The sequence below is a fragment of the Carcharodon carcharias genome, chromosome 13, assembly GCF_017639515.1.
Source record: "Carcharodon carcharias isolate sCarCar2 chromosome 13, sCarCar2.pri, whole genome shotgun sequence".
Lineage (NCBI taxonomy): Eukaryota > Metazoa > Chordata > Chondrichthyes > Lamniformes > Lamnidae > Carcharodon > Carcharodon carcharias.
In genome coordinates this window covers 56,861,793-56,876,743 of record NC_054479.1, presented here as the reverse complement: position 1 = coordinate 56,876,743, position 14,951 = coordinate 56,861,793, and the positions used below count along the sequence as shown (strand labels likewise).

The following is a 14,951-nucleotide window of genomic DNA, read 5'->3' as shown; positions in this document are numbered from 1 at the left end:
CTCATATTCTGTTAACCTAAATTAAACAGTTAGGTCGAATTGGGGCAATCTGGTGGTTTGATTAAACTTTTCCTCGTTTGTTGTGGTTAAGGGAACAGTGGAACTTGATATTGCAGCGCACTATCTTCAATGAGTTGTGACACTAAGGGGACAGAAACAGAGTTAATATTTTGAGTCCACATGACTCTTCTTCAGGCAATTGTCTTGTTCAATAAGACTAGACAGAATGGTTCACAGAAATGGGCGTTGGAATATTGTGCACTGTTTTACAGTATACTGATGTTTTGACAATTACCTGTTATTTTCTGTGAGTACATCAAGGAAAGGGAGGACCCCAGTTACTGTACTTGTTCCTCCTTTTTCAATGAGGGTCTAATATTAATAGCTGTGTGGAAAATGTTCTAAAATAACAAATTAAATGATCTCCTGTGGATCAGCTACATGCTTTTGCCAGCTTTTAGGATTGATGGCGATGGATGGCTTCCCTAATGGTGTTTCCTAAGTGCTAGAGGTGCAGTCTGTCACATCAGAAGAAACTGAAAGCTCCTACAGCCAAACTGTTGTTGTTCAGAAGGCTCATTAAAGGAATATGTAGCATTAGTGTAAAGACACAATGTTAGGTAAGATACCGGAATGACAAAAACAACATTTGGGAACAACGAAGAAAGCAGCAGTTCCAGGTCAACTGCACATTAACAAATGCAGACTTTACAGACCAAAGAACACAATAAGGTTCATAAAGGAGTGCAAGTTGACAGAGTACCTTCTGCACTATTCATGAAGACAGGCTCAAGCTGTTCAAATGAACCTTCAGAAAAGGCTAATTACTAACTAGAAGCTGAAGACACGCATACACGCATGCCCAACACCCGCCCCACCATACCATAACCCCCACAACTACACAGCAAAGCTAGACATGGCAGAGACTGAGCTGTAACTAATCATTAAAAATAATTAAGAACAGGCTGCACTAATCCAACACTGTGTTGAATAAAAACACACTGAAGGGAATGTTACACTCACAATCAAATAATTCCATCTAAACTGTAAAGGACGGATTTACTTGATCACCATTGCATTCAAAACATGGATCCCCTGGTGAAAGTAATGGGGAAACTTTTATCAAAACAAGCTTCTAGGGCAGTTACAATCCCACTGCATATCTGTCTTCACCCCACCAACCCCCTCTTTTCCAAATGAAAGCAGTATTGTAACTAAATAACCATTATTCCAACTAAATCTTTGGGCCCCAGATATTCCTGAAGCATTCTGAGTTAGACAGGAGACTTTTGGAACAAGGTATTTTAATTTTCTTTAGGCGGAGGATCAGCATGGTACAGTCTCAGTATATACATCAAAATACACTCCTCCAGGGGCCAGTAACATGAAACTCGCACTGGTCCAGGTCTATGCTGCCTTTTCTTGAAAAGCAGATGGCTGGTCAAATTAGCCCTTACATGATATTCTCTCACTGGCATAGTGCACCTCCTAGCGGTTAATGAAGTGTACAGCATTTGTAAAGGTACCCAGGCTTTTTGTACAAAGTGAAAACAAAAGTAAACAACACAAATTTAAGACACGTATTTCCTTAGTTATTTAAATATGTCTACGTGCAAACCTAACTTACAAAGCTCTATAAACTCCAGTAGCCCCATTAGTGCAGCACTGGAGTGACTGTACGAAATGAAATGAAATAAAAGTGATCCAAATGTGTCAAGAAAATGACCAGCAAATCCTAGTACTCCTTGCGACTCATACTCTACCCCAGCTGGTCCATGGATATAAATGCACAAGGTGGTGTGACACAGATGAAAAAAAAATCCTATACTGAAACCCTGATTTGTATTCTGTCAGTAATGGAGCAGTGAGGATACTAATGAGTCAGAAAATGAGGTTTCAAACTCTGCTCTAGAGACTTGAGCCCAAAATCAGGCTGACACTCCTGGAAGTACTGCCTTTCAGATGAGACAAGGGGCAGCAGATGCATGGGAACACCACCACCTGCAAGTTGAGCAATTTGGGGTAGGCAATAAATGCTGGCCCAGCCAGCAACACCCACATTCCATGAACGAATGAAAAAAAAGGGCCGTTCAAGCCACACATCATCCTGAATTGGAACTATATTGCAGTTCCTTCAGTGTCACTGGGTCAAAATCCTGGCAGCACTGTAGGTATTCCTACAACAAATGGGCTGCAGCGATTCAAAAAGGTGTCTCAACAACACCTTCTCAAGGACATTAGGGATGGGCATAAATACTGGCTTAGCCAGTAATGCCCAAATCCTATGAACAAATAAATAATTTAAAAAAGACCCTTTCTGTTCTATCAGGTGATTGTAGGAGATCACATAGGTCTTTTTCCAAGATGAGCAAGGAAATTCTTCCTGATGTCTGGGCCAACATTTACCTTTCAGCCAGTGTCACAAAAAAAATCACATGGATACTTACTTCACTGTTGTTTGTGGGACTTTGATGTATAAAAATCAGTTGCCATGTGATTGATAAAGAGATATACAGGGCCAAATTTTTGCAGAGTGATGGAGACTCCAGGGACCTCTAAAAATGGTGGGCAGGACCTGGATCTGGAAGTTCTGGCTGGCATTTCTGACAGAACTTATTTTGCCAGGGTGGAGATGGGAAGGGAGTTGGAGGGAAAGAGATGGGTGCAAAGTCATTCCCACATGTGGGAAACCCGAATTCAGCAGGGCCATTTGAACTTAGTGCTGAGTTCAAACAGGCCCCAGATACCATTTTTGCTGGAGAAAAGGTCTTAACCCACAGTGTGGGAGTTACAAATCTTTAGAGAAGTCATAAATGCTCTTGAAGGGCAGATAAGGTCTATGGAACTGCCAAGTTGTCAAGTTACTTGAATGGCCAGCCCTTTAAAAGTTGAAAAAAAAAGCCTGCCTATGTTTGAGGGAGTTGAAAAAAATTGTTCTGGCAGTTTCAATAGTTGTTTGTTGACATAACATTAAGCACTATCATTATAGAATTATTAATACTTGGCTGCTTTTATAAGCTATCACTAACAAAGTGATGGGTTGTTAAGTTCACAGTTTGACAGCTCAATGAGGTTATTAACAGGTTAACTGTCCCTGATGTGGGATTATTAATACAATAGTTTGTTTGATAAGGGATTAAGTATTCAAGAGGATTTAACTGTATTGAATGGGATCTTTTTATATAGTAAACTCTGTAGTAGATATTTCGAACTTTTATTTTATTTCATCTCAGCATGGCTCCTGAGGCCAGCCTATGGGGGATATGGGGTGAGTTGGTATGGAGGTTGTAAGAGCAAAGGGTTGTGGCTGGGGGCATGAGCTGGCATGAGTTGGCAACCTAATTTGGCATAGGGGCTTTAAGGGGCCTTGAAGACAGGTGGGAGCATGGGTTGGCATGGAGTGTATGAAAGGCCTTGGATTGGCATGAGTTTGCATAAAAATGGGCATGAGGAGTGGGAGCGGGCTTAGGGCTAGCAGAAACCTAATGTTTAACAAAACAACAGGGACAAAGTTCCAGAGAATTGAGGCAGGCCTTTTAAACAGCCCATCTCTAGGTGCGGGCAGCTTGCCAGACTCCATCCCACATCCCGCACCCCAACCACCCACCAGAGTGAAAATTGCCCTGAGATGGGTGCACCGAGCTGGGAAATTTATCAACTCGATAGTTGCTTGCGCTGTTCATACAGGTCGCAGATCCCCTGGAGAGAGCGCCACTGAAGTGTAAATCTAATTAATTAAAATTCCAGTGCAAAAGCCAACCAAAATCTATGGACATTTGTAAGTGTAATGAATGGGTGGCACAGTTCATTCACGCCGACCATGAAATCTGGGTAATTATAATAGTAACTACAAATCAAATATATTTTAGCGGGTGTACAGTACTTTGGAACATCCTACAGTTGTGTAATGCAAGTTCTTTCTTTTTTATCTTATATCACTGTATGCTCTTCAAGATAATCTTCAATCTTTCTAAATCCTTGATAAATAACAGAACAGCAAGAACAACTTGCATTGATATGGAAACAAAGACAAAAAAATACTGGAAATACTCAGCAAGCCAGGCAGTCGCTGTGGAAACAGAAATCAAGTTAAAACTTCAGGTTGATGATACTTTGTTAGAACTGGACAAAGTTAGAGATGTATTTTGCTTTTATCTTAAAGTTAAGAGATATAACAGGTTTTAAACAGCAGAGGCAGGGAAAAGCTGGAGGGAGGAACAAGAGGGTGGAAAGCAGGAGAGATTAAGAAATGATGGTGCAAGGAAAAAGGAGATGGTATTAGGACAAGAAACAAAAGGTGGTCTTTAGAAGAGGTGTAAATGTGAATAGCGCAATTATAACTAACAGCTGTCATCTGAAAAAAATGGGAGCAGGGATTATGATCTGAAATTGATTAACTCAAAGTCAAGTCCAGAAGGCTGTGAAGTGCCTAACTGAAAGATGAGATCCAGTTCTTCGAGTTTACATTGAGCTTCATTAGAACGATGTGGGAGGCTGTGGACAGAAAGTCGCGAGTGGGAGTTACAGTTTAAATGACAGGTGACCAGAAGCTCGGGGGACATGCTTCTAGACTGAATGGAGATACTCCACAAAGCGGTCACCCAGTTTGTCCATGAACAAGGTAGAGAGGACAGCATTAGAAACATCGAAAATAGGAGAAGTAGGTCATTCAGCACCACGAGCCTGCTCTGCCATTCAATATGATCATGGCTGATCCTCTGCCTCAACACCGTACTTTTGTGCTCTCCCCATACCCCAGTGATGCCTTGAGAGTTCAGAAACTATTTTCTTCTTAAATATGTTTAGTGACTTTGGCCTCCACAGCCCTCTGTAGTAGAGAATTCCAAAGGTTCACCACCCTCTGAGTGAAGAAGATTTTCCTAATCTCAGTTCTAAACGGTCTACCCTGTATCCTGACACTCTGACTCCTTTTTCTAGACTCCTCAGCTAGAGGAAATATCATCCCTGCAACCAATCCGTCCATCCCATTTATTCCTACTCTGTTTCCTGTCTGCTAATCAATTCTCAATCCATGCTGATATATCACCCCCAATCCCATGTGCTTTAATTTTACACACTAACCTCTTATGTGGGACTTTATCAAAAGCTTTCTGAAAATCCAAATACACCACATGCACTGGTTCTCTCCTATCTATTCTGCTAGTTACGTCCTCAAAGACTCCAGTAGGTTTGTCAAACATGATTTACCTTTCCTAAATCCATGTTGACTTTGTGCAATCCCGTTGATATTTTCTAAGCATCCTGTTATCACATACTTTATAATAGGCTCTAGTAATTTCCCTACTACCGAGGTTAGGCTAACAGATCTGTAATTCGCTGTTTATATCCTTCCCTACTTTTTTAAATAGTGGGGTTATATTTGCCACCCTCCAATCTGCCTGGACTGTTCCAGAACCTACAGAATTTTGAAAGATCACAACCAACACATCCACTATTTCCATGGCCAACTTGTTTAGTACCTGGGATGTAGATCATCGGGCCCTGGAGATTTATCGGCTTTCAGTTCCATTAATTTGTCCAGCACTAATGTTTTAATAATACTAATTTCCTTCAATTTGTCCTTCTCAATAAACCCTTGGTTCCCTAGTATTTTTGGGAAGTTATTTGTGTCTTCCTCTGTGAAGACAGAACTAAAGTAGTTGTTTAATTGCTCTGCTGTTTCCTTGGTTTCCATTATAAATTCTCTCGTTTCAGACTGTAAGGGGTCTAACATTTATCTTCACTAATCTTTTTCTTCTTACATACTTGTATAAGCTTTTAGTCTGCTTTTATGTTCCTTTTAAGTTTACTCTCATACTCTATTTTTCCCCCCTTAATCAATCTCTTGGTCTCCTTTGCTGAATTCTAAACTGTCTCCAATCTTCAGGCTTGCTAATTTTTCTAGCAACTTCATATGACTCCACTTCAGATCTAATACTATCTTTAACTTGTTTTGTTAGCCATGGTTGGGCAGCTTTAGCTATTGTGTTTTTGTGCCAGAAAAGAATGTATAACTGTTGCAATGCATACGTTCGTTCCTTAAATATTAGCCATTGCCTATCCACTGTCATGCCTTTTAATGAAGTTCCCCAATCTATCTTGGCCAACTCACATCTCATACCTTTGTAGTTTCCTTTGTTAAGATTTAGGACCCTAATTTCAGATCAGATGACTTCACTTTCCACCCTCATCATGTTATGGGGTCACTGTTCCCTAAAGGACCCTGCACAGCAAGATTATTAATTAAACCTTTCTCACTGCACAATACCAAATCTAGAATAGCCTGTTCCCTAGTCAGGTCCTTGACATACTGGTCCAAAAAACCATCTTGTACACATTCCAGGAATTCATCCGCCATATATTATTGCTAATTTGGTTTGCCCAGTTTATATGTAGATTAAAGTCACTCATGATTACTGTAGCACCCTTGTTACATGCCTCTCTAATTTCCTGTTTGATGCCGTCCCCTACCTTATCATTATTGTTTGGAGGCCAAGAGACAACTCCCACTAATGTTTTCTGCCCTTTGTTGTTTCTTAGCTTCACCCAGACTGGTTCTACATATAGATTTTCTGAGCCAATATCCTCTCTCATTATCGCACTGGTTTCATCCTTAACTAACTATGGCACACCACTACCTTTTCTTTTTTGCCTGTCAATCCTAAATATCGAGTACCCCTGGATATTCAGTTCCCAGCCTTGGTCACCTTGCAGCCATAATCGCAATCGTATCATATCGTACCCGTTTACATCTATTTGTGCTGTTAATTCGTCAACCTTATTGTGAATGTGCCGTGCATTCAGAGGCAGTGCCTTTAGATATGTCTTTTTAACATTTTTACACATTTTTTTTGTACTATGGCCCTATTTGCTGCTAGCCCTTGTTTCCTCTGCCTTCCAGTTTTGCTTTCTACTTTTCTGTCTTTCATTCCATCTTTGTTTCCCTCTTTTGTGTCTTCCTATTCAGGTTCCCATCCCCCTGCCAATCTAGTTTATATCCTCCCCCACAATACTAGTGAATACCCCTGCAAGGATATTGGTCCCGGTCCTGCTGGGGTGCAACCCATCCAACTTGTACAGGTCCCATCTTCCCCACAATCGGTGCCAATGTCTCAGGAATCTAAATCCTTCCCTTTTACACCATCTCTCCAGCCGTGGATTCATCTGGCTTATGCTCCTATTCCTGATCTAGTTAGCACATGGCATTGGGAGTAATCCTGAGATTACTACCTTTGAGGTTCTGCTTTTTAATTTATTTCCTAATTCCCTATATTCTGCTTTCAGGGTCTCATCCCTCTTTTTACCTATGTCGTTGGTACCGATATAGGCCATAAAACCTCTGGCTGTTCACCCTCCCCCTTCAGAATGTCCTGCAGCTGCTCAGTGACATCCTTAACCCTGGCACCAGGGAGACAACATACCATCCTGGTGTCACATCTGTGCCCGCAGAAACATCTATAAGTTCCCCTTATGACAGAATCCCCTATCACTATTGCTCTCCCACTCTTTTTTGCCCACCTCTGTGTAGCTAAGCCACTCGTGATGCCACAAACTTAGTTCTTGTTACATTCCCCTGAGAAATCATCTCCCCTAGCAGTATCCAAAATGAAAAATCTGTCAGAGAGGGAGATGGACCCAGGGAACTCCTGCACTACCTGCCTGGTACTTTCGCTCTGTCTGGTGGTCACCCATTCCCTTTCTGCCTATGTACTTTTTACCTGCTGTGTTATCACCTCACTGTACGTGCTATCCACAAAGATCTCATCCTAGTGGATGTTCCACAGTGACTCCAGGCGCAGCTCTAGCTCTGAAACATGGATTTCGAGTAGCTGCAACTGGAGACACTTCCTGCACACATGGTCACCCTGGACACTGGAAGTGTCCCTGACTTTCCACATCACACAGGAGGAGCATTCCACTTGGCTGAGCTCCCTTCCATGACTTACCTTAAATTACTCCCTTTTACTTCCTCTAGTTTAGAGAATATAAATGACAGAAGAAATGCTTACCAGGTCCGACTTATCAAGGCTGCAGCTCTTCTTACTGAGAAAAAGGTAGAAAATGAAAGGATGACCTCTTTCCTTCTTCAGCTCTCTCTCTCTCACCAAACCTCAAATGAAGAACTCTAATTCCACCCAAAGCATCACTCCAGTGCAGACAAAAGCATCACTGTAGATGGCTTGCTTTTATGCTGTATGAACCTAGCTTCTGAAAACCTGTTTAAGCCAGTTAACTAATTTACTACCTGCAGCTGCATACAGAGCCTGCATAGCCCCTGTTTTAAAGCTGGACTCACCTGACTAAAACTCATCTTCTCCCAACCCAAAGAGCAACTTTTAGTGAGTTGTTAAATTAAAGAAAGATTAGACTTTAGATAGAAATTTACCCTTAAAAGTCCCTCTCTCACCAATCTCCAACTGAAGCACTCCAATGCAACCCAAAGCAGTACTTCAGTGAATTGTGAGCAATTAATACAGTATACTAAATTAAAAGAAGTACAAGTAAATATCACTGTTTCACCTGGAAGGTGTGTTTGGGGACCTGGACAATGAGAAGAGAGGAGGTAAATGGCAGGTTTTGTATTGCCTGTGCTTGCATGGAAAAGTGTAGTGGGAAAAGGAGAGCATGTTTGGATGATTAAAGAGATGAAGGGGTGCACCAGGGGATCAGGGAGAGAACATTCCCTTCAGAAGGGAAGGACGAGGGAAAAAGGTGTTTGGTGGTGGCATCATGCTGGGTGTGGAAAAAATGGCAGGGGATGACCTGCTGAATGTGGAGGCTGGTGCTGTGGAAGATGAAGACAAGGTAAACCTATTGTGTCTGTGTGAGGGAGTGGAAGGGGTGAGAGCAGAAGTGCAGGAAATGGAATGTATATGGTCAGGTGCCCTGTCAACAAAGGTGAAGGGGTAAAAGGAAGATATATTGCAAGCACTGATATGAAAGACAGCACTGTCAGAGCAGACACAACTGAGACAGAGAAATGCCAGAAAAACTCAGCAGGTCTAACAGCAGAGCTCTGAAGAAGAGTTATATGGACTCGAAAATTTAACTCTGCCTTTCTCACCACAGATGCTGTTAGACCTGCTGAGTTTTTCCAGCATTTTCTGTTTTTGTTGGAGGAGGGTGATGGTGGGTGGGGACTGGTTGGGGCTCCATTCAAGGAAGCAGAGAGCCCTCAAGCTGTCCTAGTGGGAGATAGAGGTATAGTGGGGTTGGATGACCATAGTGAAAAGAACATGGCATGGACCAGGGAACTTTTAAAGTAGCTAACAATGTGAAAAAGTAACAGATGTTAAGTAGGAAGAAGCCAGACAATGAGCAGAAAAAATTAGTCAAGATAGGAGGAAATCACTTCTGTGGGGCAGGACAACTTGAATCCATGGGTCCATCAGGGATGTCCTGTTTATGGATCTTGGGAAAGTGGTAGAAGCAGGCTTACGGGGTTGGGGGAGTAAAAGGTGGATGGCTTTGAGAGAAGATCTCCAGAGGAGATTAAGTCAATGACAGTTTTGGAAATATTAATATTTAATGGTGGGGGGTCATGGTCCAGGCAGAAACACATGTCCTACATCCCTTTTGTTCTTCCCCTCTCTTTTTTTCCCTGTCTCTGTACTTGCTTAAAACTTGTTACAGCTCTAACTTTTTCCAGTTCTGACAAAAGGTCATTGACCTGAAATGTTAACTCTCTCCACAGATGCTTCCCAACCTACTCAGTATTTTCTGCATTCTCTGGGTTTTCATTTCAGATTTCCAGCATCTTGAGTATTTTGCTATTTCATTTACATTTATATTTTGCTTTTAATATAGAACAGAATTCTCAGATCCTTCACAGTGGCTTAAGAAAAATGAAATGGACGTTAAGCCAAAAAAGGATATGTTAGGAGTGGTGGCTAAGAGCTCAGTTTTAAGGAGAGGAAGTTGGAGGGCTTCAGGCAGCAAATTCAAGAGTGTGAACAAAGGCAGCTGATGGTTAGGCTACCAATGTTGGAACCAAGGCAACGAGGATGTACACAAGACTGGAGTTAGGAATGGGGAGTTTAGGTGGAGGTTATAATATTGGAGGAGGTACGGAGCAGGATAACTTGAACATTAAGAAAATACTGCAAAGTTTGAGGGATGTTAGGGGACTAGGAACAAGTGGGTAAGCTGAAGTGTGCATTTATGAAGTTCAGTGAAAATAGAGTTAATTGGTAAGCAGAATGAGATATGGAACTGAAGTTTATAGCAGATGGGAAGTCAGACAGCAGAACATTGGAAGAGTCACGTCTTCAAGCAACAAAGTTGCGAATGAAGATTTCAGCAGATAGGCTATGGTAGGGTTGATGTAGGCACGGTTACAGAGCAGAAGTACAAGGTAGTTGTGATGAGGAGGATATAGGATCATAAGGTCAGTTTACATTCAACAGGATGCCAGGTTTGGGAATAGTTTGGTTCAGCCTTAGATAGTTGGGGAGTTTGGAGAGTCTGGAGTTGGAGGAGGGCTTATGGGGATCCGAAGTCAAGCATTTAGGTCTGCCCAGTGTTTCGGCCGGATGTTGGGCAAGCAGTCTCAGATCATAGAGATTGAGAACAAGGGTGGAGATGAGAACTGGGTATTATCCATGCATATGTGGAAGCTTGACCCAAGTTTGCGTTTGAGGTCTCCAAGCCAGAGCATACAGATGATGAAAAGGAGTGGGGGTGGGGGTGTGGTCACAGTCACAATATGAGGGTGGAAAGCGAAGCATTAGAAGAGTTCCTCGGATAAGGCTTTAGTTCCGACTGGACAGGGAACAGTGGTACACAGCAAAGGTATTTCCTCTCAGCTGATCTACAGAGAAGCAGCATTAGTGGATGAGGGTATGGTTGACTGTGTCAAAGTTTGTGAAAATTATGATGAATTTCTAGTTCATGGTTCACGTCAATATTTTAAGAGGTAATGTTTAGATCTGGGAAGATTATTAATACGAAGGTAAAGTAACTAAAATGTTGGGCTTTAGAGATTGCCAGAACACCTAAAAGAAAATAGCAGTTCAGGAGGTTACCTATGTTTGTTTAATAGAGTCAGAATAGAAAGGACAGGGCCATAAAACAGCAGGTTGGCTTACTTAGCTGCAGAACTGGGGATGAGATGTGATGTCGACACTGCTTGCAAAGAAGCGCAGTATAGACAGGTATTTTGTTTTGGAAGTTAGAGCTAAATTCGTTTAAAAGCATTAATTGAATCCTGAAAGGCTACATCATAATGGAAATAGGTGGAACTTAAGACTCTCAGCTTTCAATTTTTCTTGTGTTTGTTGGGAGAAGGGGTTAGCTGCAGTTTGGACCTTGTGGTTTGCAGCTCACAGAGAAGCCCTGGGAGCTGTTCAGTGTAGTTAGGGCCCAGGAGAAGACCTGGAGAGCTGAGGTGGTGGAAAGTTGCTTGCTCTGTGCTGAAGACAGTTAGGGCTCAGAGAAGCCCTGGGAGCCATGTACAGCTCGGTTCAGCTGGGAGACTGGAGTTCAGAGAAACACAGAGATTGTACCAGCTTAGTGAAGTTTACAACCTGCAAAAGAGTTGGAAGTATGCCAGTAATTAGAAGTGGGAGTGCAGCTTTATGAATCTTGTGGTGTGCAGTCTCAGGAGAAGAGATTGAACCATCTGGAGGTAAGCAGCCATTGAGTTAGCCCGATTCAGAGTGGCTTTGGAGGGACTTCAGAGGCTAGATCTTTTAAAGTGAAGAGCTGAAATCCCGAGAGAGAGAGAGAGAGAGAGAGAGAGAGAGCACCTTAATGAGATTTTGTTACTCTGATTGATCACAGATATCTGGGTGGGTTGCTGAGAAATCCATGGGTCTTAGTCACATATGCCATTTAATGTGCAGTGTCTGACCACAGCATGCCTGTTAAATCATATCTACCACATGTCAATTCTGAATGTTGCTGTATAAGATAGAATTTGTAGATTGTTTTCCTTTCTGACTTTGTATAGTAAAGTTTATTTTGTTTGTTTAAAACCATGAAATCTTCTGGCTTTACACCCCTAATGGGTAACAGGGATTTCAAACTTTGTCTACTCTAAGCAAAAAGTTACTGGCCCCTAACCAGATCGTAAGAAGACTTAAAAAAGGATTACGCGGAATAATGCACCACAGTCACAATCAAAGAATGTAATTCATGATTATGCTTAGAATCATTTCAGTTGTGCAGGGGTTCACAACAGTAGGAATGACAAATGACCTGCTGACTCCTTCAATTATGCTGTGCAATGGAAGGTTGAGATGACTGTGCGATGGTATAAATTTAAACATTCACATCTTTTCACTGGACTTTCAGTCAATCGTTAGTATCAATATTGAGATTAAAGCAGCCACTTAAGAAAGACATAAATTATCTTCTGTGGCCAATTGTGATTTCCACTTATTTCATGCCTATTTTAAAAGAATTATGAAAATCACACATCAACAAAGAGATATGTACCATGGATATAGTTGCTGCTCTCTGATTCTTTTATATTTACAAACAAAAGTAAATGAAATCAGATTTGCAGACCCTGTTTGTCCGATGCAGCACTTATGCTTGGTAAAAGTTTCAAAAGAATGAAATGCCAAGCACTTACTTCAAATGTAACTGTTCATAAAAGGTGTAAACAAACGTATAGTTGCTTGGTAGTACAGAACTTGAATCCTGTTGAGAAAAGAGACTTAGTAGCAAAGTTTTTCATCTTGCATTCATCAGGACAGATGGAAAAATGTCAAATTTCGAACAATCACAACAATTTATACCACAGGAGAAAAAGGGTGCTTGTTTATTGCCAAGTCAACTCTGATTGGCCGAAGTGTTCCCATGGAGAACGCAATGGGAACTATAGGGTCCCCAAGCTAGCCATGGAATACCCTCTAGGTCCAGTGCTCATTAACATTTTTGTCGGTTTCCGCAAGAAGTGCGTTTTTGAAGGAATGAGCCCTAACCTCCTACCCTGTGCATATTTCCGATACGTATGCAATCTTTGAATCTGCAGCTACATGTAAACATCTCTTTACACACCTTAATACACTCCATCCCATGCTTAAATTCACTTTTGAGATGGAGCAGTCTAACTCGCTCATTTCCCTCAACATGCTAGTTGAGAAATGGGTTCTCCACTATTGTGTACTTACCTTCACCAGTCAATATACACATTGGGATTCAAATATTTCCACACACTATAAGATTGGCCTCATCAGCAATCTTGTAAAATAGGGCCCTAACTATTTGCTCACCTTGTAAACTGGAGGCATAAATAGAGTACATCAAAGCTATCCTGTGGGGCAATGGCTATCCTGATCAGATCATTGTTCGTGTGTATTGAGCAAACCTGCAAATGGGCCAAATTCTGCCACTTTCAGACCTGAAAAGTGCCTGACATATGTCAAATTATCCTGGAAAGGCAAAGTATCTTAAAAATTTGAACAACAGGTTAAGCAAGCTATTTCATGTTGCTTCTATACACTTGCTGAACAATCCTGAGTGTGCTAATAGCTGCACTAATAATCAATTTAAGATAATTAGTCGAGCTCATAACATGGCTCATTTACACTTGCTAATTTATTTATGCTTACATTCATACGCAGCGACCAGTTCTCTGTAAACAAAATAATATGTTGAAGCTTTGCCCTTTTTTTGAATTACCTGGGAGTTGAGGAGCCTATAGTTCCCCATTGCTTCCTCTACGGCAACTCCTCAGTTAATCAGAGTTGACCTGCCAACCAATCAACACCCTTTTTTCCTTTAGTATAAATTACATAAGTTGTCATCGCTTGAAATTTGGCATTCTTGTGTTTATCCTGATGAGTGCAAGATGAAAAGCTTCAGCAATATGTCTCTCTTTTCAGCAATAAACAAACTTAGTGGACACCTCGTTAGACACATGGCAAAAGGGGACTGCAGCTCGAAAATATGGAAAGACATACGTCAAATCTATTTATCGTCGTGATTGTTTTGAATTAAGTATTGACACATACAGTAATGATTGACAACATAGTAATTTAAGTGATAACACTTCAAGGGGGAATGACTCCCTGTGAAAATGTCAAGATTTATTGTAAGCTATAAAGTAGTTTACTTACCTGAAAGCTTCATAAAAAACTTACCAGTTGCACAAGGAATGTTTTTGCAGTTAGTCCAGGTACAAATTAATGATAGATGCAGTTGTAAGATTGATATTTTGCCTCTACTTTAAGAATACAATGGTCACCTTATTATTTGAAATTTTCTCCTTTGTTTGTCCTAAATTCCAAATAGACAAACTACATATAATGTGTCATTTTTGCATCCTCACTGTATTTCAATCAAAGGCATTTTTAAAAATGGTGCTACGGCTTTGAGAAAGTAGGGCTCCAGGAGAGACCAGTAACATCAAAGCACTCCTCACCTGTTTTTGGTTTATCCACATGCCATCCCTTTTGGAGGCCAGTGGGCAAGAGGGACACATTCCCTGGACACCTAGTCCATGTTTTAAGGGCTCAAAAAGAGTCAAGTCTTGGGTGCTATTTCCTTTATATTACACTGTACCCTGCGTAGTGGAAGCTCTGCATGTGTGCCTTAGCAGACAAACCAATCAATATGAGAGAATCATAAGACTGTGTACCGTCTGCTTGTCTAACTCATTCTTTTCAGGGCTTCAAAGCCAAGGAGAACTATAAAGGGTTCTGAACCCATGCATTGCCTAAATCTGCTTCTCGATTTATCTTTTTCCCTCTCCTATTTGTTTCAATTTTGATGATATCCTACTTTATCCACCATTGCTCCTCACCAAGGCTCCTTGATAAAATGACCACCTTTAAGATATTTTGGGTGGAGTGCACAAATATTTCAAGGATATATTGTATCGATTTTAATCAACCACAAGCAAAATTGAAGGATGGGCAAATTAACTTTTGCCAATAATAAGTAGTTCATCGAGCACACTAAAGTTGAGGTAATGTTAAGTTATGTATGCTTTTGTTCATTTC

At 41.2% G+C, this 14,951-nt stretch overlaps 1 protein-coding gene across 1 annotated transcript in view; it reads right to left on the bottom strand.

The window, feature by feature from the left end:
• Positions 1-14,951, bottom strand: part of ppil2 (peptidylprolyl isomerase (cyclophilin)-like 2) — a 415,520-nt gene that overhangs the window by 203,826 nt on the left and 196,743 nt on the right. The gene's annotated exons all lie outside the window — the stretch shown is intronic.